Genomic DNA, 22,533 nt, shown 5'->3' with positions numbered 1-22,533 from the left:
ATAGTTGAGACTATGCCTGAATGGAGTGAGAACATTGTTAACTTTTTAGTTAATGGTTTTCCACCCAAGGAACTTCGTAAGGATATCGCTCGAAGGCTAGTAAAAGAATGTGAACCCTATTGTTTGATTGCCGGAACTCTGTATAGACTAGGCAAGGACGATATTCTTAGGCGTTGTGCCCACGAGGATGAATATTTGTATATCTTGCAAGAAGAACATATGGGCATAGCAGGAGGACATTTTTCAGGAGACCTGACTGCTGGAAAGGTGCTGCAATCAGGCTATTGGTGGCCAACTTTATTTAAGGATGCATCACTTTTTACAAAAGGGTGTGATGAGTGCCAACGTTACAAGACCACACAGCGCAAAGACAGAATGCCCTTACATCTTGTTAAAGTAACCCAACCATTTGAAAAATGGGCCTTAGACTTTGTAGGTCCAATTAGTCCCGCAGCTCGCAACACTCAATCTTGATATATTCTAGTTGCTACAGACTATGTAACAAAGTGGGCTGAAGCTAAGGCTTCACAAAAAGCTGACGTGAGGACAACAGCTAAGTTTCTTTTTGAGAACATTATCACAAGATTTGGTTGCCCTTTTGAAATTGTTAGTGATAATGGTACCCATTTTATAAATGAGGTAATAAGAGAGCTTACCACGACCTTTATGATATCCCACCATAAGTCTACACCTTATTACCCGCAAGCTAATGGACAAGCCGAGAGCACCAACAAGACTCTAATCTCTATTTTAACCAAGACGGTAGAAGCTCATCGCACTGATTGGGATTTGAAGTTGACATCTGCTCTATGGGCTTATCGTACTGCTTATAAAGTGGCTATTAATTGTACGCCATTCAAAATGGTATACGGCCAAGAAGCGGTTATGCCTTGGGAGTTTGTCATTCCTAGTCTTAGGGTAGCTCCGCAAGAAGGATGGAATGGTAACCCCTTAACCGAGCGTTTGTATATCTTAGAAAAACTAGACGAAGAGAGACAGTTGGTTGTGCAAAATGCTCTTGTGGAAAAGGATAGGAGAAAGAAGTGGTTTGATCGCCATGTGAAGGACAAGGACATCAAAGTTGGTGATAAAGTCCTTATGTATGGAGTACGTAAAGAGAAGAAAAAGTTGAAATATGCTGGTAAAGGACCATATAGAGTATGTGAAATTACCCCACAAGGTACCCTTCGTGTGGAAACTCTTGATGGAGTTGAAACCATTGGATTCCTCAATGGGAGTAAATTCAAAAGATATTATGATCCTTTAAGCCAAGAAGAACTACAGGCCATTCATCAAAAGAAGGCCGCCAAAACACAAACCGAGTTAAAGAAGATACAAGCTCAAGCTGAGGCTAAGGAGCGACAACAACGTATAAGACAAAAACGAGAGGCTAACCTTGGAGTCACAAATGCATTCCACGTGGAAATCGAAGAGGATTGGTTGGACTCTGACACACCTCTACGATACCCTATTGAGTTAAATAGTGCCTATGGAAAAGTGCTATATAACGCCTTATTGGACACGGGTGCTAAATATAATCTGCTATCCTATGGAGTAAGGTGTCAGTTAGGGAATCCACCTCTATCTGAGAGTATTATCCAAGTCCAGGGTGTCAACAAGAAAAAAACTACGGTTTTTGGAATCTGGCACACTTCTGTCAGTTATGAAAATGGAATTGTAGCTCAAGACTTTTTGGTCATGCCTACTGGAACTATGGAGGGTAATATAAACCTAGGACGCACGTGGATGATAGCCACCAAGTGCACTATTGATTGGGGGACTGGGGGTGTCACAACACAAAAACCAACTCTTATCCCTACCACTCAAGCCATAGTCCCTGAGATATTTCCTAAGGGAATAAAACCCAAGACATTGCATGTCCAGGAGGTTGAACCATACGTCCCCATAGCCCAACTCTCTAGATCTTCAACTGATGTAGTTGAAAGAAAGCTTGAGACACACAAGAACCATCCTAATATAACAAAGAAAGCATACAAGTGGGTCCCTAAAGCTTCATGCTAAAAAACGGAAGCCTCGTAAGAAACGTCCCACTCGCTCCAAGAAATGTAAAAAAACGTGGTGCTAGATTCCTAAACGACTATTAAAAGCCCAAGGATACTATAAAGGAAATGATCAAATCTGGGTGCCCAAACGTAAATTGTACTCTTACCTGTCGCCTGGCCCATGTAAACCCAATCCTGTGGCTCCAAAACGAATTGAAAATCGTGGAAAGGAAAAAATCACGGAATGCGACACACCTGTTCCAGAGCTAGTTTGGGTACCAAAGAAAGAACGATTTTTTCCACCTAGCTCAGGAACAGGAAAAGCAAATGAAGCTTCTTGCTCTTCATGTAGTTCCTATACAGAAATAGAAGCTTCGACACAACCTCCACCTACCATTGTACATATCCATACAAGCAAGAAAGAGTTTGCACCTCCCGTTGTAGATTCACCACCTCCAAAAATGTTGCAAATAAAATCATGGGAGAGTACCTTACCACCCTTGCAACTAGATGAAACACATAGGGTGATCGAAAACTATTGGTTAAAGCCTTTACCCATAACAACTTGGAACAATTGGTTTCAAAAGGTGATGACATCATTCCAAAAAGTATGATCTACCCAAGGAAGGGGGGAGTGTTTGCTGACATCCGTCATTCACTTGCTTCCCTCTTAACCTTCCTCCCTGACCTCTCAATCTTAGGGAATGTATATATAAAGCCTTATACTCACAAAAACAAGATAAAAAAGTAAAGAGCAAGTGCCATAACACAAAATAATAAAAACAAATTATGCACAAGAACACGACCCTTGTAATATTTGCACTATAACCATCATCTATTTGCATGTACAGATATGGCTAGTACGCTAGAGTCATCCACTCCTGCCTTGGGTGAGAGGTACCCTCGCTACTTTTCACAAATGTTTCACATGGTCTTTCCAGTGCTTGCATGTGAATGGTATTTGATAGGTACGCTAGCATGTGAGAGGAATTTTGAGGAGTTAGAATGGCTGATACGTCTCTTGACCACGTCTGATCCATACTTAGTAGAGAGCGTTTCTCCCATTGCACAAGCCTACCCTTTTGACCAAGATGACTATAGGCATCTAGTGACCTTCTTAGTAAACATGGGCACCTATGATGAAGAAGAAAATTTACATGACTACACGGATGGCACATATGGTCTCATGGATGATGACTTTGTTTATCTTGACGACGAGGATAGGGGTTTAGCCTTAGGGTTTCCCCCCAACCTCTACAATATCCTATTCCCTTGACTCTTTAGGGGGAGTGCAAATAATTAGGTTAGGGTTTCTTATGTTTTTTGTTGTGTTCAATAAGTGTTGGTACCTTTTCCCACTAATGTGCCTCCTGGAGGTATTCATTTTGTTTCCTAGTGTGTACAGGAGCGTGTTGATGTTGATAGGATTTGGACCTTCATGGAACCTTTCTCTCGTTCACACTTCAAATCAAGCGCGACCATCAACACAAACAGGTGTTTTATGTCCATTAACATTGCCCTTATCTTTTTGCATCCATGTTTGTTTGCTTTGATTGTGATTGGTAGCATAATATTCAACGCATTTGCTTAGTATCAAACATTTAATTCAATGTAATGTTTTGTCATAATCACTTGTCTAGGTTTGAAAATCAAGCAGTCCGACTAAGCTAGTTTAACCAAGCTAGGTATTAGAAATCTTCTCTTAATACCATGGGGAATGCCTTCCTAATACGCAATGGTTACTTAGGTTCTTAATCCGATTTAGGCAGCATTGTGTGAAATGTACTAGGGCTTTCTAGTGGGCTTAACCCTATTGACCTTTAGCTTAAGTATTATAAAGGGAGTTTACTAATGTGATGAGCCTGGGGAGGGTAACAGTGTTATATAACCCCCCAAAGTTACAAAATTAAAATGCTAAAAATGAACAAACAAAAAATCAAAGTGCCACAATGTAAAATTTTAGGCTGGAAGAGAAATCCCTGCTTAAATTGGTACTTCACTCACATGTATCGCCTATGGTACTAGAGCCCTAGAGGTTCCCAGTGTGGGCGCTTTTCCTTGAAAAGAAAAAAACCCAAGGCATACAAAATAAGCACACACATCAAAATTGAATCAATGTGAAAAGACTTTGGGGGGTCAAAGAAAAGGTAATCAGTCAGGCGATGATTTCATGAGAAATTCCTTTTATCGTAGCTTAACTACAAGGTCTTCTAGGTATAGCCTCTAGTCAGCCCTCGAACATCAAATACTTGGCTCTCGCGATTAAACAACTTAATTGACCAGAAAAAATTGAGAAGTTACCCATGGTATTAATAGTCGAGCTCTAGTGCCTTTTGACCGTTAAATTAGCGACCCCGGACTTGTTTAATTTTTTACCTTTACATCTGTTTATGCATTTGATTATATTGCAATTTAATGTTTATTGCTGACAAATTGTCTAAAATTCTGTTACCAATCAATTTGTCTGTCTAAAATTGCATATGATTTTTTATTGTATATGAGAATGCAATTACTGTGGCAATGTTGTTTGATTTTGCAGTGATTGAAGAAGGCTACGCACATCCATGTCGACTGCTCATCCATCTCGACGAACGAGCTTCAACTGGATAGCTTCCGAGGACGGAATCTACATCAGGAAGGGGGGCATGTTAACCCTCACGGCACACGGACACCCTAACATTGTATTGTTTAGAGTCAGGTACCGGGCTTGTCGGACCAATAGGAACAGGGTAAGGGTGATCGCCGATGACAGGCGCACTCTAACTGGAATATTCAAGGAGTTAGTTGTCTAAGTATGGGCGCCCAAGTGTGAATGGGGTGAGCTCATATAAAAGCCACTAAACCTAATTTTTACTCATTCTCTCATTGTGCAATAGAAGCCGCTCTTGCTCCATCTCCACCTTCTCCTTCACCATCTCCTTGTGTGTGTGTGTGTGTGTGTGTGTGTGTGTGTGTGTGTGTACGTGTGAGAGAGAGTGTGAGAGTGTGTGTGTGTGATCGAGCGTTGCGACGGCACGACGGCGGCGAGGCGGTTGAGCGCGGCGTAGCGGCGTCTCCCTCTTCTTCGCGGCGCGGGAATCCTTCATTCGCAACTACGCAGGAAGGTGAGTGACACACCATTCTTCCTTGTGAGCTTGTCTGTTGTATGACTGTGTGCTAGGAGCCTTTGTGGCTCGCACACGGCGCGTAGCAAGTCCCTAACCTTGACACCCATTGTACTTTGTCTTGATACATTTGGCCACTTGCACTCCTTGGGCATCTGTATATGTAAATGCATAGAGGCTCTTATGATCTCTCCAACATTGGGTTCTATATACTTATAGAAGGTAAGTTGATCCCCATTTGTGAACCTATACAATTCGTTATGAGTGTAATCCGTTAGAACTCTCATGGCTTTGTTGATTAGCGGATGCTTCTCCTCTAGGTCTTCATCAATTTTTTCTCTCGTATTTTCAAACATACACATTTGAGTTGAGGTGTATAATGGTTGATTTGGTTCCCTTGAGGTGAATAATCTTTTGGCAAAGATCCATGAGCCATGCCTTGAGTTGTACGTTTGATACGTCTCCACGTTTTCTCTCAATCCCACTATCGAGGTTGCAATATTTCTTGTGGTTTTCATTTCTCTTAGTTGAGTAGAAAACCCTGGTGGTGGATGATTTTTCATGTTTGAGGCTCACTCAATACTCTCAAGATAATCTTTGATAAGCCCACATTGGCTTAGTGCAACTTATCCATTTTTTGTCCTTGGTCAGGTCTCTCAAAAGTTACATCTTTGTGATCCTTTGACCTATGGAAACTGGTTTTGGGTACCCTAAAAGTTTAAAATTAGAAAACCTATCAAATTTGAGCTCACAAGCTCTTATCTTGGCTTTACATGACCCAAATTGGAGGTGTGTAGCAAAAGTTAGAGCAAGTTTGGTACTGCACTTGAAACACAACTCAAAACAATCTCAAGACCAGTACATAAAAACTTTTTCTTGTATCTTGGTCTCTGGAGGGTATTTTTGACTCAAAGTTGAGATATAAGATACTCTAAGTATTTAAATACTCGTGCTATGAAGAGGTAGATGGATCGTGATCCATAACCCTCTGTCAAATTTTGATAGTAGTAGCTAGACAAGGTCGTCTATAAGCTCTATACCAATTTTTGAGGTTGGGGGACCTGTGACTTCAAATTTTGATAGTAGCTAGACAAGGTCATCTATAGGCTCTGTATCAATTTTTGAGGTTGGGAGACATGGACTTGATCTCTGGAGAGCTTGTAACACTCCATGTTTACAAGCTATATCTCAAATATTTTTCAATTTGAAATTGTTTTAATAGGTTAATGCCAAACCATAAGTCTGATCTACGATTTTGAACCTGTCATTTGTTTTGATGCCTTTTGACCCTAGTTTGCTCTTTTTTTTTTTCAAAATTGGACTTGGAGATGAATTTCCTTATACATACACTACAGTCTTGGGAAATTTCAGGTCAAGCTATTACCATGGAAACATGGATTATCATCCATGTTTTGAGACCAAATTGAGTTTTCTTGGTACCATTAGGATCAACTTGATTATTAGATGCTATTGTATTGGGTTTCAACCTCTAGAGTGAAAATCGGATCAATTTTTGCACTTTCTCAGAATATTTGGACAATTTTGGGAAATGAGATGAAACTTTGGGATAAGACTATAAATAGCATGTAGATCAAGGCTGCTAGATTTTGGCTCAAAAATTTAGAAAGGGTACATGGATCGCAATCCATGTTTGGAAAGCTTTTGATCCCAAAATGAACCACTTTCAAATGAAGGTATTTTTAGGCTATCTTCAAAATCTTTTTGCATTTGGACAAGAAAAAGTCATCCAAAAGTTAAATCCTAAATCTATTTAAGCGGTTTTTGGTTATCTTCTATTGGCCCTATCTTCTGTTCTAAGCCCTTTTGATCACTTTTTGAACTCTTTTTGTAAACTTGACTTTGGGAATAACATGTCTCTGCTACTCATTGCTCAATTTTCAGCCATAATGTCAGATGAGGTACACAGATTTTGATCCATGTTCCACCTGCTTTTGACATAAAACTTTGTCAGCTTATAATCTCTGCTATCTAGAAGCTATTCCCAAAATCTTTTTTTATTTGGATAAGAAGAAGTTTAAAAAAATTCAAATTTGATCTAGTATATACTAGTTTTTAGGTTTTTTTCCATCAATTTACTATTTTTGAGCTCAATTTGATCCAAACTTTGGTTTTAGTCAAATGAAGTCAATATCTATCAATTGGCCTCTGTTATGTCCAATTTTGTCTCACGGATACATCGATCACGATCCATGTTCCACCACAAAATCTGTTGAAAATTCTCATTTTGCTTTCGATGAGTTTTCTAAGGTTCTGGCACCCTTTTTTTGGATTTAGATAATCTTTTAGGTCACTTCCATGAAATTTCAAAATTTTAGTGTTATGGCCTTCTTGTCCTCAAAATATGGTTTTCGGCTCTTTTTGCCTTGATCTTTTCAACTCAAATTTGATGGTGATTGTTGCTACTTGCCCTACTCCTATGTGCTAGAAAGAAACTTAAAACAAAAAGGAACAAAAACAATGCAAATAAAAGTCGTAACAAAAAAATGGAACAGCACTCTCAGAGAATAGAGAAAATTTGAGGAATGAAATGCATTTGCTATCTCACTCACAACTCTCTTTACCTTTCGAACATAGATCTAGCAAGTCGGCGACTCCTAAACACTATCAAGTGTTAAAGTCCCATTTAGCTACTTTGTTACTAGTGTGAATGGAATAGAAGGAATAATCCTTGGAGATTGAAGGCTCTAAATACGTACTAGATCACTCATCATCTAAGGATCATTCTCCGGCAATGGCGTCAAGTGTTAGCAAGTCACCGCGACAGATGTCTATATCATAGCTTGTAGACGGCTGGATAGTCACCATGTGGGAACGTGTTCTTAGAAGATGGGCAGTGAATCACTTAGTAATTACTAGAGTAATTACTAAAGTAAACCCGAAGTATATAAATAGGGCCCATTACATTGATATCGGGTTGGCAATTGTAATCACTTGTATTAGCGCTTTGGGCTATAATTGCATTTGAGCGTCAGTGGCAATATTATTGGCTATATTTTTTCTCTGTAATCGTATTCGTTGTAATCTCAATCATGGTATATATTTCAGTGATACTTACTTCTCAACAGTCTTCTGAATCTGAATCTGAATCTGAACTTTATTCCAGTCTACAAGTCTGACTCTTATTTCAGTATCTACAATTCAGTCTAGTCTTTGATTTCTGTCTAGTCTGTTGTCTGAAATCTTTCCACACTAGTAGCTGAAATCCTTCAACACTGGAATTAGCTGTCTCAAGAGATCAGCTCCAATTCCATTTTGGCGATCACGGTGGCTCGAGCTGAAGCTCGTTGACTGAAAGACTCTTCTCCCAGTTGAACTTTTCAGCAATGGCACCAAAATCCAATCGTGGCCAGAAATCTACCAATCGTGTGGACCCCATTCCTGAGGAGTCAGGAAGAGAGTCTGACCCCAAGCAAGAGAAAATGACTGACACTGAGTCTCAAGAGGAGCATAGTCAGGCTGATGAGGCGAAGGACTCACAGCACTCCAGTCATTCTCGACGCAGACGGGCAGAACGGGTGGCACGAAAGGCAAAAAGTTCCAAGAGTTCTTTGTCTCGCCAGAAAGATGAGCATATCAAAGGCAGAAAGGGAAGTCACCATACTTCTAGCAGACAAAACAGAGAAGATATTGATACTGAGACAGAGAAAGAGATTGATTGGGATGCTGACACTGACAGTTGCAAGAAGGCTCCCAAGCGTCATTCTGCAGCCAAGAAGAGAACTGGCGGGATCAGCAGTAATCGAAATGATTACACCGCTTCCCTGAAGATTTCCTTTCCCATATTCAAAGGAGGGAAAAAGGATGATCCCGATGTTCACATACAAGCTTTCGAGCAGTATGCTGAACTAAAAATCCATTGATGAAGATGATTGGGGGGAATACCCACAACACTTGAAGGAAGCAGCAAGGAAATGGTATTACCATTACCCTGCATGCTGGAGCATCATATAATAATTATTTTCGAAGCGTTGTCTCCACCCTCCATTTCCTTTTTTCCTTTCCCATATTCAAAGGAGGGAAAAAGGATGATCCCGATGTTCACATACAAGCTTTCGAGCAGTATGCTGAACTAAAAAACATTGATGAAGATGATTGGGGGGAATACTTTCCACAAACCTTGAAGGAAGCAGCAAGGAAATGGTATTACCATTACCCTGCATGCCAGCTGAGATCATATAATAAATTACTTAAGGCCTTCAGGTTGGAATATTTCGATAATCGAGGAGATGAGGATATTCTCTGTGAATTAGATCAGATCAAACAGAGGAATTTGTCAGTCCGCAGCTATGTCGAAAAGATCAAAGAACTAACCAGGTAGTTGCAAGAACCACCGTCTGAAAAGAGATTGAGGGCATGGTTTCTGAATGGATTCAGAAGCAAAAAGCTGAGAGAACAAGAAGTACCAGCCCCTACAAAGAAATTCAATGATCTGGTCCAGCAAGCATTAAAACTGGAACAGCAAGCTAAGAAAGAAAAGAGCCACAAGAAGCGAAGGACCAGTCGCAGTAGTTCGGCTACTAAAACTTATGATGCCAGTGCAACGTCCAGCAGCTCCGAGAGCTGCTCCAATGAATGGACAAATGAAAAATCTAAGAAAGGATCATGGACCAAGAAAATTGAAGAAATGGCTAGGCAGATTGCAGAGATTAGCCACACAAGACAGCCGGTCCGGAAGATGGAGACTTGGTGTTCCAGATGTAAATCCAAGGACCACATCTCCATGGAATGCCCACAATGTACCTACTGCAAGGCCTTTGGTCACCTATGGAATAATTGTCGCATCAGAGTTCACCATTTCAAGAAAGGAAAGGATCTATCAGTGGTTGCCTACACTGAACCAGTAAAGGAAGAGCCAATCAAAGTAGCCCAAGACGAGGGACCAGGTACCAGTGGTACTGGTCAAGGACGTGGCAGATACCAACAAGGAATGGGCAGAGGAAGAGGAAGAGGCAACTTCCAGACCAGGAGCATGAATTGCTACACCTGTGGGAAGTATGGTCATTTTGCAGCCCAATGTCCAGATACACCAGTAACGACTGCTAATGAGGCTAAGGCACCAGAGCCAGTCCCAGTCAGAGTAGTTACCAGGAGCAAGGGAGTGATCATTGAAGAAATTCCAGACATTTCAGAAGTACCAGCTAATCCTAACAGCAGCAAGTGGGCCCAGCAAAGGGAAGTTTGGAAGGCCAAAGGAAAAGAAAAGGTAGTAGATGAGTGGCAAGAGCAGCGAGAACTAGCAGCTAAAATCACAGAGGATTTAGCTAAGAAGATGCCAGAGCAACTAGAAAGTTCTGAGGCTAGGGTCATTCAGAAGATACCAGCCCAATCGACTGATAAAGATCAGTTAGTACCGGCCATGACACAGACCATGCTGGCTGTAGTACATGGACTAGCTGATGAAATGGGAGTGGAAGGAAAGAGTAGTACTGATAAAGAAGAATGGCATTGTGAAGACACTAGTTCTTCCAGCTCTGACAATCAGTCTAACCAGGAGCGAGAGGAAATTCAGGTGAAAATTTGTGATAGAATCCAGAAGCTGACTGTAGAGCTGGAGGATATAAGAAAGACCTTACCTGAGGTGGCCAACTTTATCAGACAACGCAGGAAGACTGAGGCAGAGGCCTGAACAGTGGACCTGACGGCTATCCGGGATAATGAAGTTCCACTTATTCAAGTAGATTACAAGGTCAGGAAGCAGTGGGAACCTCTCTCAAGCATCATACTGGATGGAGGAGCAGGAGTCAACATAATGGGAGCCCATCTTCAGCAAAGAATGGGTATAACTAACATGAAACCAGCACCATTCAAAGTAAGAATGGCAGATCATCGAGTTGTACAAGTGACGGGCATGATTGAAAACATGCAGATAAGAGTTGGGAGGGAGAAATTCAAAACTAGTTTCCTAGTCTTGGATGTAGAGGGAGCATATGGAATGCTATTAGGCCGCCCATGGTTAAGAACAGCACATGCTATTCATGACTACGCAAACCAGACTTTAACCATAGAAGGGGCCAGTGGCAGAATCAAAATCGAGACCAACAACACCAGGAGCTAGAAAAAGGATTTGAGGCCGAAGGAGTTGTGTCGGAAATACCGAGCTAAGAAAATTGAGCGAATGCTAGCAGCTATGAACATCTTTCCTTTGGCAGAAATTGATTTGAATGCAGTCCTACTAAAAAAAGAACAAGCTGACAAGCAGAAGAGACAATTCCCTGATCAGTTTACTGAAGTCCATACAGGGGAAAGAACCGTTCAGCTAACTGGAAGAATAGAGGAACCAGAAGATACTGGTAAAATAGAAGAATTAGTATGTTCTGAAGAGTATCCATTGAATCAGAATAATGATTCAGAGATGAATGGACCTTCTTGGGACTACGCTAAATACTCGACCAAACAAAAAGAAGGAGGACCAAATTGGTTGCTTCCAGATGATCAGGAAGTAGAGGAGTGGAACCTGGGATCAGAGGAAAATCCCAGAATGATCAAAGTCAACAAGCACCTGAAACCGACAATGAAGGAAAAGGCAAGGAAAATGTTCCAGAACCATAAAGATGTATTTGCCTCGGAACATACAGATTTGAAGGGAGTAGATCCTGAAGTCTGTCAGCACCGAATACCACTGAAACCGGAAGCTAGGCCAGTCAGATTGCAAAGATACCGGATGAACCCCAACTATGTAAAGAAGGTCAAGGAGGAGATTGATAATCTTCTCAAGGCTGGGTTCATTACGGAAGTAGCAAGTAGTGATTGGTTATTTCCAATAGTTGTCGTTCCTAAGAAGAATGGGAAATTAAGGGTTTGTGTCGACTATAGGAAACTAAATGCTCAGACCATTAAGGATCCGTTTCCCTTACCTTTTACTGATATGTTGCTTGATGAGATTGCAAGATATGAGATGTATAGCTTCATGGATGGTTATAGCGGCTATAACCAGTTACAGATTGCTCCTGAAGATAGGGCCAAGACCACTTTCATCACTGAGTGGGGAGCATTCATGTATCTGGTGATGCCTTCTCAAGATTTGTACACAAGTTTGCTTCTCAAGCAGTACCACTATATGAGCTTACAAAGAAGACCAGTAAGTTCAATTGGACAGCTGAGTGTGAGGAGAGTTTCCAGAATTTGAAAAAAGCCATTACCAGTAAACCAGTCCTCAGGCAGCCGAATTGGGATATTATTTTTCATGTACACGTAGATGCTTCAGGATTGGCAATGGGGGCAATATTAGCTCAGCCAGATGGCAGAACAGACTATCCGGTCTATTTTGCTAGTCGGAGATTCAGTCAAGCTGAACAAGGCTATACGACTACTGAAAGAGAAGCCTTCGGAATGTTTTTTAGCGCTACGAAGTTCAGGCATTACCTATTGGGGAAGTTATTCCATTTTTATGTGGATCATCAAGCTCTTCTGTTTCTGATTAACAAAGTTATTATTCAAGGCATGCTGATAAGATGGATGATGTTCCTTATGGAATTTGAATTCAGAATTTTTCATAAGCCTGGCCGAAACCACTGTGGAGCTGACTTTCTTTCCAGAAGTACAGAAGGATATTCAGAATCACCTCTGAGAGATGAACCAGTGGATGCTGATTTATTTCAGTTAGAAGCAGAAGAATCAGTGGATCCTGAATGGTATGATATTTATCAATTCCTTTCCCAAGGTGCCTTTCCAGAGGATTGGAAACAGAATCAGAAGAAGGCTCTGATCATAAAAAGCCTGAAATTTACCATCATTGGGAGAGTACTTTATCGATTGGGCGTGGATGGTATACTTCGGATATGTGTCCCTATGGAGGGAAGAATGCAAGTTATCTCAGAAGCGCATAATGGAGAGTCTGGTGGACACTTTTCCAACGAAGTGACCTACAAGAAGATTCTACAAGTAGGTATGTGGTGGCAAACAATGATTGCTGATGTCAGAAGCTTTTGTAAAACTTGTGACATATGCCAAAGAATGGGCCAACCAACAGCTGCAGACATGACTCCCTTAATGCCAATACAACCATTGGGAGTATTCATGAAATGGGGACTAGATTTTATGGGACCTTTTAAAAAGGTGACCCCCAGGAAGAATAAGTACATTGTGATGGCTACTTGTTATGTTACCAAGTGGGTTGAAGCTAAAGCTCTTCCTGACAACACAGCCAAGTCATCTGTAAGGTTTCTGTTTGAGAATATTGTCTGCCGATATGGATGTCCAGTGGAAATTGTGACCGATCAAGGGACACATTTCATCAATGATACTATGGAAATCCTATTGGATATGCTTTCAGTCAAGCATTGGAAATCTACTCCTTACTATCCCAGATGCAATGGACAGGCTGAAAGTAGCAATAAAACAATTAAGACTATTCTCACTAAGGTGGTGGTGCAAAAGAAACCAGACCAGTGGGATTTGAAGCTTCAGACTGCTCTATGGGCTTATAGAACAGCTTATAAGGTAACTACTGGAATGACACCATTCAGAATGGTGTATGGTACTGAAGCTGTGGTTCCTATGGAGTTTGTAATTCCCAGTCTGAGAATGGCTATAAAGTATGGACTGGACTTCAACCATAATCTTAAGAAACGACTGGATGAACTGATGCAGTTAGATGAACTCAGGCAAAGAGCTATATTGGAACAGGAAATTGTTCAACAAAGAAGGAAGCACTGGCATGATCGCCGAATTAAAGTCCGAGAATTCCAGAAAGGAGACTTAGTGCTTCTATATCAGTCTAAATTGCGTCCAAAGAAGCCGAATTTGAAGATTGTCTGGGTAGGACCTTTTGAGGTTGATTGGGTCTTCTCCAATGGCACAGTCAGATTAAAAGACTTATCTGGACTGATGTTGTCGGGAGTATATAATGGAGCAAATATCAAACTTTATTATTCAGAGACCAGAGAAACTGGGTTAGAAGAAGTCACTAAGGAACTGGAAGTTGTTGATCAAGAGATACCAGAATCAGATATTTTTGGTCTTTTCCATGTGCAACCAGTTCCAGCTTCAGAACCAGTATCGGAAGAATCAGATCATGCTGATTTAAGAACCAGTACCAGTATGGTCGAGCCAGAGTGGGAATCAATTCAGAACCAGTATGAACACACTTTCCAAATTTTAAGTGGTCAACGGTCAAGTGGTATGCCAGTGATAATTATTACAAGGATGGGTTGCAGTCTTGTCCAATGCATGTTTGCCATGACAGCAACCGCGCACACAAGTCTAGGAGCGGCGAGTGGTGGAGCTTTTATGGCGCGAACACGTATAACAGTCAGGAGAGTTAGCATTTTTCCTCATAAATCTGTTGCGCGACGCTCACCAGGAAACGGCTTTAACACAAGTAAGTCCTCTTCGCCTTCGCCTGTTTCATCGTCGTCGACCTCACAGTGTATGGGTATAAGGAAACGCTCAGAGAAGATGTAGGAAACTCTTGAAGAAACCCAGGCTATAGTTGCTGAGGCAAAGGCAAGTCTTCCTGTTCTTTCATACAGTAAAATCCAAAGATATGTCTTTACTGATCACGCAATGACTCTGCTACAACTCTGGGATTTGCGAGTTGTGTTGCAAGCCACAAGGATTGCTTTTCAGGTAGATATTATTAAGCAAGTCTTGATTCCTTTGATGATGAAACTAGCAGTGCTGTGATAAATAATAGGAAGGTGTCAGTGACACCAGAAGCCATTGCATTTTCATTTCGGATGCCTAATGAGCCAAAACCGTCTGTGGCAACTGCACAGCAAATAAGTACTACTCTAAAGGAGGACAAAGAAGCACAAGGCAAGTGCTCAAGATGTTCCAGTAGCAGGACTAGAAGCCTCCGCTGCTTACAGGTTTGTCGCCGAAGCAGTCAGTCTTAAGAATAACCCAACGTATGTGTCCGAGAAATTATTTGCTATGCTGCTGGCCAAGATACTGGATCCACAAGTCCATATCAACTTGTGTCAAATACTCTCGCATAATGTACTCCAACAAACTGCTAAGCTGAAATCTCAAACTGTTTTCAAGGCATGGTATGTTTGGCAATTTCTGTATTGGGCTACTACTGCAGATGTTAATGAGCAGGTAAAGCAGGCATGGAGTGAGCAGCCCATTTCTGAACCAAAGAAGATTGAGTTGTCCTCAGACGATGAGAAAACGGACAGTCAAACAATTTCCAATGACTTGAAAGGGAAAGCCACTGCACAGGAAGTTGGCAGTTCAAAGAAACCAAGAATCACACTGACAAAAAGCAGTGATTCTTGAAGCAAATCGAAAGCCATGTTAAGGCAGCAAGCACTGAGAAAACTGTACCTGATTAGTCAGTTGTCAATCATACAGTTGCTACTGGATCTGGGAAAGATCAGGTAAAGCCAGTCATTGAGGCGAAGGTACCAGACCAATCAGGAGACAAATGCAAGAATCAACTGGATAAGGGGAAAGGTCCAGCGACCTCAACGTTGTCTAAAACAGTTCCTGCCACTTCTGGAAACCCTCTGCAACTGGTTAAAAAGGATAAGTTGCAGCAAATGCAAACTCAGCAATTGAGAGGGCATCTCTTGCTCACCAAAACGGATTATGCAACTCTACCTTATGTGGCTCCTGTGGCAATATATGAACCTGTCGATTTTGATCCAACCACGGTCAAAGACAGATGTTCAGTACTGATACAGTCTTCTTGGAATACCATTGTCAGCTGTATGGGACAATTGGTGGAGGCTGTTGGATCAGAAGACGAGATCAATAAGCTCAAGGCTGACTTGGCAGAAGCACAACATCCGATTGCAACACTCCAGAAATCGCAAGAAATGCAAAACATACAACACAGGGTATTGGAAGCTCAATCAGAAAGAGCTCAGGAGTTGTTGAACAAAAAGCTAGCCAAGGCTGAGTCTGAAATTATGATCATGAAGAGTCAAAAAATGAGGCACTGAGAGCTGCCGAGCGAGCTGAAACAGGGCTCAGAATGAAGCGGGCAGAATTCAGGAAGCTGCTAGTGCACCATACAGCTCTGAAGCGTTCGCTGATTGACAGATACATCTACAATAGCTTGTCTGAAATTTTAAACCCCGCAGGCAATGCTGTTTTTGACTTAGAAAATTTAAAGTCCTTAATGGAAAGTTTGCAGAGTGATTTGCAGGACAAGATGGGTGAGTTCAATAATGCTCTGATGAACCAAGCCATAATGGATTATATTGAGCAACAGTCTTCCCCGGATGAGGAAGGAGAAGATGAAGAAGATGAAGCTGATCAGGAGGAGGAGGAGGATGAAGAGGCTGGGCATACAAAGGATGATGGTGATGCCCCACCACCATCTTCACCCCCAGGACCTGGTACTGGTGGGACAGGGCTATATGAAGCGGCTAGTCATAGCCAGACCAACCAGACCAGACTGAAGGACAGCAGGAAGGACAGGGAACAGAGCACTAGTCGGGTCATCAGCAGACTGAAGAGCAGCAGCCCAGTAACACTGAGAATCAGCCCACGGATCAGTCCCATCACAGCAAAGAGGCTAAAGGGAAAATGAAGGTTCAGGATGAAGGACCAGTGAATGATCATCAGCATTCACTGCAGCTCATTACCTTGAATAAGCAACTGAGACATCAACAGGCCTCCATCACCAGATAGTATCTGGAGGATGAAGGACCAGTGAATGATCATCAGCATTCACTGCAGCTCATTACCTTGAATAAGCAACTGAGACATCAACAGGCCTCCATCACCAGACAGTATTTGGAGGATGATGCTCTCTGGACTGATTTAGAAAGGTTCCAAAGACTATATGTGGGAGCCAGGGAAATGGTAAAACATTGGAAATCTGTTGCTTTCCATGATAAAGAAGCTTGTAGACTACCTGCACATCCCAGTACAGTTCAGCTGTTGGAACGAGTTCCGAAATGGATACTCAATGCTGATGAGAAAGTGGTAAACCCGCACTGGCAAAGACAGTTTACTATAGATTGTCAGTCTTTAGCTCTAGAACTGGAACTTCTGCTGGGTAACAAACCAACTTACCGTTGTATGAAGGACGTTAGGGTCCAACTTAAGGATGTTCTGGTACAACTACAAACTGCCAGAGGATTTTTGGACCATAGAGTGAAAGCCATCCTGGAGGACCAGACAGCCACTAGCAGAGGACCTCAAACGCAAATGTCAGTGGGAGCACAGGCAACTGCTCTCCGAACTCTATTCCAGCTAGTAAGAATTACTAGGAAGATGATGCAACAAGAAAACCAGGCAGTCCTGAATTTCGTGGAATTTGTGTCTGATTCTCCAATTCTCTTGTATGCTGTTCCAGCAAGAGAAACTGAGTTGCCAAGATTCTTTCCAGCGCTATATCCACAACATCAAGAACCAGTTGATCGACTCACATATTTCAAAATAACTGATGAGCTTCGGGATTGGTATGAGCGATCAACTGTGGAATGGAAGACTTGGCAGACATTGCTCAATGATGCTCTTCAAATCAATGACATTCAGGCAATGAAGGAAGAGCTACACAGGATTCAGCTATGTATGGGCCAGTGGAAGATTCAGGTCAGAGGATTGACTAGGATTACTAATCACTTACTACAGCTCACGGTCGAATCTTCCAAACTGCCTGAGAAAGACATTGCAGCAAAGCCGGGCCAGGCACCGCAGTACAGGGAGATGGCTGAGATTCTTTTCGAAGCTCGCGTCAAAAAAAATCAGCCTCTTCTAGAAGGATTGAATCATACTGCTTCGCATTGTCATAAACTAGCCAAAACCAGACTGAGCAAGGGCAGGCGTACACTCTATGATCCTGACACCAAAACCTATCATTCTCTCACACCTTATGAGGTAGAGATGACCACAGACCGGCGGGATCAGCTTGAGCAGGAGGCCATTTACCGACTGATTCAGAAGGAGAATGCTGATGCTGGAACTTCTCAGGCACCAACCCGGTCAAAGAGCAAAGGCAAAAGGAAGACGGTCCAATGGAAGGATACTGGGTAGTTCTATCTCAGAATTCCGGGGCGACTTTTCTTCTCAGCAGGCAGGGAGAGGTGACAGCTCCACCTTGGACTTTTCAGCTACCTCTCGCAATCTGTGATCTTTCTAGAGATCTGCATCCTTCACCATCTTCTAAATGTCAAACTCTGACAATACATCAGAACCAGACAATGGATTTTTCAGTCTCACATCAGAATCAGACATGAGAATTTTTTAGAAATTTTGGATTCTTGCCAAAATTCAAGAAAGAAGGGAAGGATGTAGATGGCTGGATAGTCATCATGTGGGAACGTGTTCTTAGAAGATGGGCAGCGAATCACTTAGTAATTACTAGAGTAATTACTATAGTAAACCCGAAGTACATAAATAGGGCCCATTACATTGATATCGGGTTGACAATTGTAATCACTTGTATTAGCGCTTTGGGCTATAATTGCATTTGAGCGTCAGTGGCAATATTATTGGCTATACTTTTTCTCTGTAATCATATTCGCTATAATCTCAATCATGATATATATTTCAGTGATACTTACTTCTCAACAGTCTTCTGAATCTGAACTTTATTCCAGTCTACAAGTCTGACTCTTATTTCAGTATCTACAATTCAGTCTAGTCTCTGATTTATGTCTAGTCTGCTGTCTGAAATCTTTCCACACTAGTAGCTGAAAACCTTCAACACTGGAATTAGCTGTCTCAAGAGATCAGCTCCAATTCCATAGCTATCTGACACTAACATACTCATTTCAATACTCAAGGAAGTGACTCAGATGGGACACAAAGACTCTTTGAGGATATCAATCTCAAGAAGTGAACCTAACAAGCAATGTAATCAGCCTCTACAACTTAATTCTCAACTCAATGATCCAAAAATCTGCATATGTCCTATCTCACAGCTTTCAGTCATCACATATTTTCATTGACTAAATGGACTTGGATGGCCCCATGAAACTTTAGGGGAAGCTATACTAGGTCTTAGGAGACAAACCTACACAATCTAACAGCATTCTGACAAGGTACAAACATTGTGATCCATCATGACCACGTTATAAAAACTCCACCAAAATCATTCAAACAGGTCGTCATAAAAACGACATAAATGGACTTTTAGGTACTCAAATTTGAAGAGAAAGCTGAAAAACACTTCGCGAAGAATTGACAATGCTTACACTCAGATGAAAGTACAAGAGACAAGAAACAGAATGCAAGTTTTGGAATTGAAACAGGATTACCCAATCATGAGAAAACTGGATTACAAGTTAAGAGTTGCTCGGCTGCTTGAGCGCACGTACGTAGATCTCTTTTCGTTCTCCAAAATTAAGCCTCTCTTTCATACTAAGGTTATTATCTTTTATACCTAGAGCTTTCTAAATTGCCGGTGGCCAGGCTCACATGGACCTTTACAAATATCATGAAATAATTACAACTCATAGAATAGATCTACTACTTTGAAATCAATATTTACACAGGTAGCTACAGTAGCTCGAAAAAATAATATAGTAAAATATATTAAAAATGTGGTGTCCAACTAGGTGGACATACGTATGCTAAAATGCCCAAACAAGGGTCCAAGGGAGAAGAGAAATTACAAAGAAGGGTGACGATGATGGGTGCCATTTTATTATTTTGTTAAAAAAGAATCATAACATTATTCATTTGTTTATCTCAATAAAAGCAAAGAATGTGTAAATGAAATGCATAAAAACTAATCGTTTGGAGATGTTTTAGTGTATTTGATGGCAAGAATGAAGCACCTCATACATTTGGCACAAGAGGCTCCCTCCACTTTAAAGAGAGGAAAGGAGAGACCAAAAGTCTCAGATGAGGAGAAGAACCGAGTCGAAGCAAGCAAAGTAAAACAAAAAAATCACAATTAAGTACAAAGAAGTCCTTCAACCTTGGGTACTAGGAGGATGTGCTTATGTTCAATCCACTTATGAGCGTAGGAAACTTTTTTTATCTTCACTTCCTAATAGTTTTGAGAATTTTGGTTACGTCCATCGTAGTTATGAGCAGAATGATTAAACAAATACCTTGGCGCAAACATATTTGTCGTGCTTTAAAGCAAAAGCACATACACACTTTTCACATAATGTTTGGATATTGTATAAAGAACATGGACCAATCACACTATGAAAACTACTCACACAACTTGTTTACAAACGGCATTAATAAAAGAGTCCCAATACAAAATAGACAAGCTCAAGAATAGAGTATGCTTAACGCACATGAACATTTTTTAATGTGTACCCTGCACTGAAAATTTAATTTAAAGCACACTTGGAAATGACTTTTGGTATACATTTTATCACATAATGAGGACTAAAAAGTAATATTTATTATCGTCTTTAACAATACTTTTTCAAGGTCGCAGTATGTTTTTGAAGAAAATAAAAACATTGTGGCAATGCATAATATTGAAGGTTTTGCTTTGTTCTTCACTTTCTCGTATGTTTGTGAACAATGAAAGATTTCATGATCAAAGAAAGCTTTTGTAATGGAGGATCGTTATAAATGCTTTTGTATCAAAGAACTCTTTGTTCGCGAGTGAGAAGTTAGAAAACTCGAAGGAAAGAGGTCACTGTGTTAAATGATAGTGGAGATGAGTGTGAATCCCAAATAGATGATGACTTCATTTCATTAGTTACTAAAATAACGAGAAACATTTTTGCTAGTTACAGTGATGTAAATAAAACCATTTGTACTATTTCGTACAATGTAATGCCATTTTTCTCATATTCTAACTAATAGACTCATGTTTTGTTCGTAGATTTTATGAAAATGTCAACTTTATGTGACAACAATGAAACACCACCACTATAAGCGCACAGTCTAGAAGAAGATGAAACGATGGAAAGCTTGCAAAAAAATACTATTGGAGATGTAGAGAGAATTGTGCGAAGATGTGGAGCATTAAGCATTGCTGCGTACATTCCTTAATAATTCTAATCAAAGCATTAAGACAATGATAGAGGACTATTGAATTAATGTTACAAAAGTGAAAGAGTTGTCTTTGCATGGAGAATTCACATCTTTAAAAGTACATATAAATAGATCAAACATCATTGTAGTTCGCCCAAAAAACACAACCAATATCACCCGCATATAAAAAAACATGTGCATAATCATTGTTCTTAACTTTCGTGGTGATGTTTTCTACTTGAGAAGAAGAACATTGTACTTTGGCATTGATACTTGTGAGAGGAAAAAACTAAAAAAACACCACCAAAGTTTACAACAATAAGTATGGTGAAACACTACTAAAGTTGACAACAATGATTTTGAACTTGGTTTCATATATTAATTCTATTATTTGAATAAATTACAATGACGTTTTACTAATATAAATATAATTGTACTCTCAAAGATGTGAGTTCCCTATGCAATAGCTAAATTTGCACTTCTAATTGTGACACTTGAACATGTGTAATGAACATTTAATTATCTTTTAACATGTCTTCAAGGAACTTCTTCATCCTTGGGAATAAAGATGTGTTTTTGTCGAACCCACCTGTGGACTATGGAACCCACCTGTGGACATAGTCATACTTGGCTTTAACATTTCATTTGGTTTCCTTGCCTCCTGTAAGGGTCTCTCCCTTCCCATGCCTCTTATTGAAGTGGAGGGGCTTCATCTTTACCATCGAACACACGAACATATCTCCATAAGATTTAATTTTGGAACGTGTTTGATTTAGTTCAAGCGCTCTAAACCAAAGAGAAAGGGTTGTCCCTTTGAGGACAATTCCAACTCAGCACCTCCCTCTTGGTGGGCTGGCTACACACTACATTAACACCCACCTTGCTTTTACCGAAAGCAAACGCAAGAATAATGCTACAATGTTTTCTAGAAAACAATAAAATGACGCGCACCACTGACACCCTCCTTTGCAATGCTCTGTCTTGCATACTCCCTTCTACATGCATACTCGCTTCCTCACCACACCTAAGCAGACTGAGAGCAAAAAAATGCGGGCATAGGCTCAAACATTTCGGCGCTACACCCTTTTTCCATCTTCTGCCACTAGGTCACAATTTCGGCACTACCCTCTTTACTTAATGTAATGGTACCAATACTGCATGTGTTGCCTATGCATGGAGAAGAAAGTAGATAGGATACGCTACCACAACTAGCAAAGGGGACACTTGAAGTGCAACGAAAGCTTCCACAACACTTTTATATGCAAATTGCAATTGAAACGAGAGAGAGAGAGAGAGAGAGAGAGATCTTAATATTGTCCTCGGATGTCATTTATGATCTATGGGAAAAAAAAGTTACATGTGATGTAGTATGCGTGACTGATGGGACCCGATTCTCGATGCTCCAAAATTTTAATGATGCGAGTTGCAATGGAGAGCCCACGATGTGGCTGGGTGACAATGTGTAGGTCTTATATACCTAGATGAATCTAGGATAAGCCCAGATTCACCCTTGAAGGAATGTGTAGGTCTTAAGTCACGACTCTTATCTTCAAGGA

This window comes from Adiantum capillus-veneris, chromosome 21 (genome assembly GCF_014529385.1).
Source record: "Adiantum capillus-veneris isolate H3 chromosome 21, ASM1452938v2, whole genome shotgun sequence".
NCBI lineage: Eukaryota > Viridiplantae > Streptophyta > Polypodiopsida > Polypodiales > Pteridaceae > Adiantum > Adiantum capillus-veneris.
The sequence above is the reverse complement of the archived record's forward strand: the minus strand, read 5'-3'. Positions refer to the sequence as shown.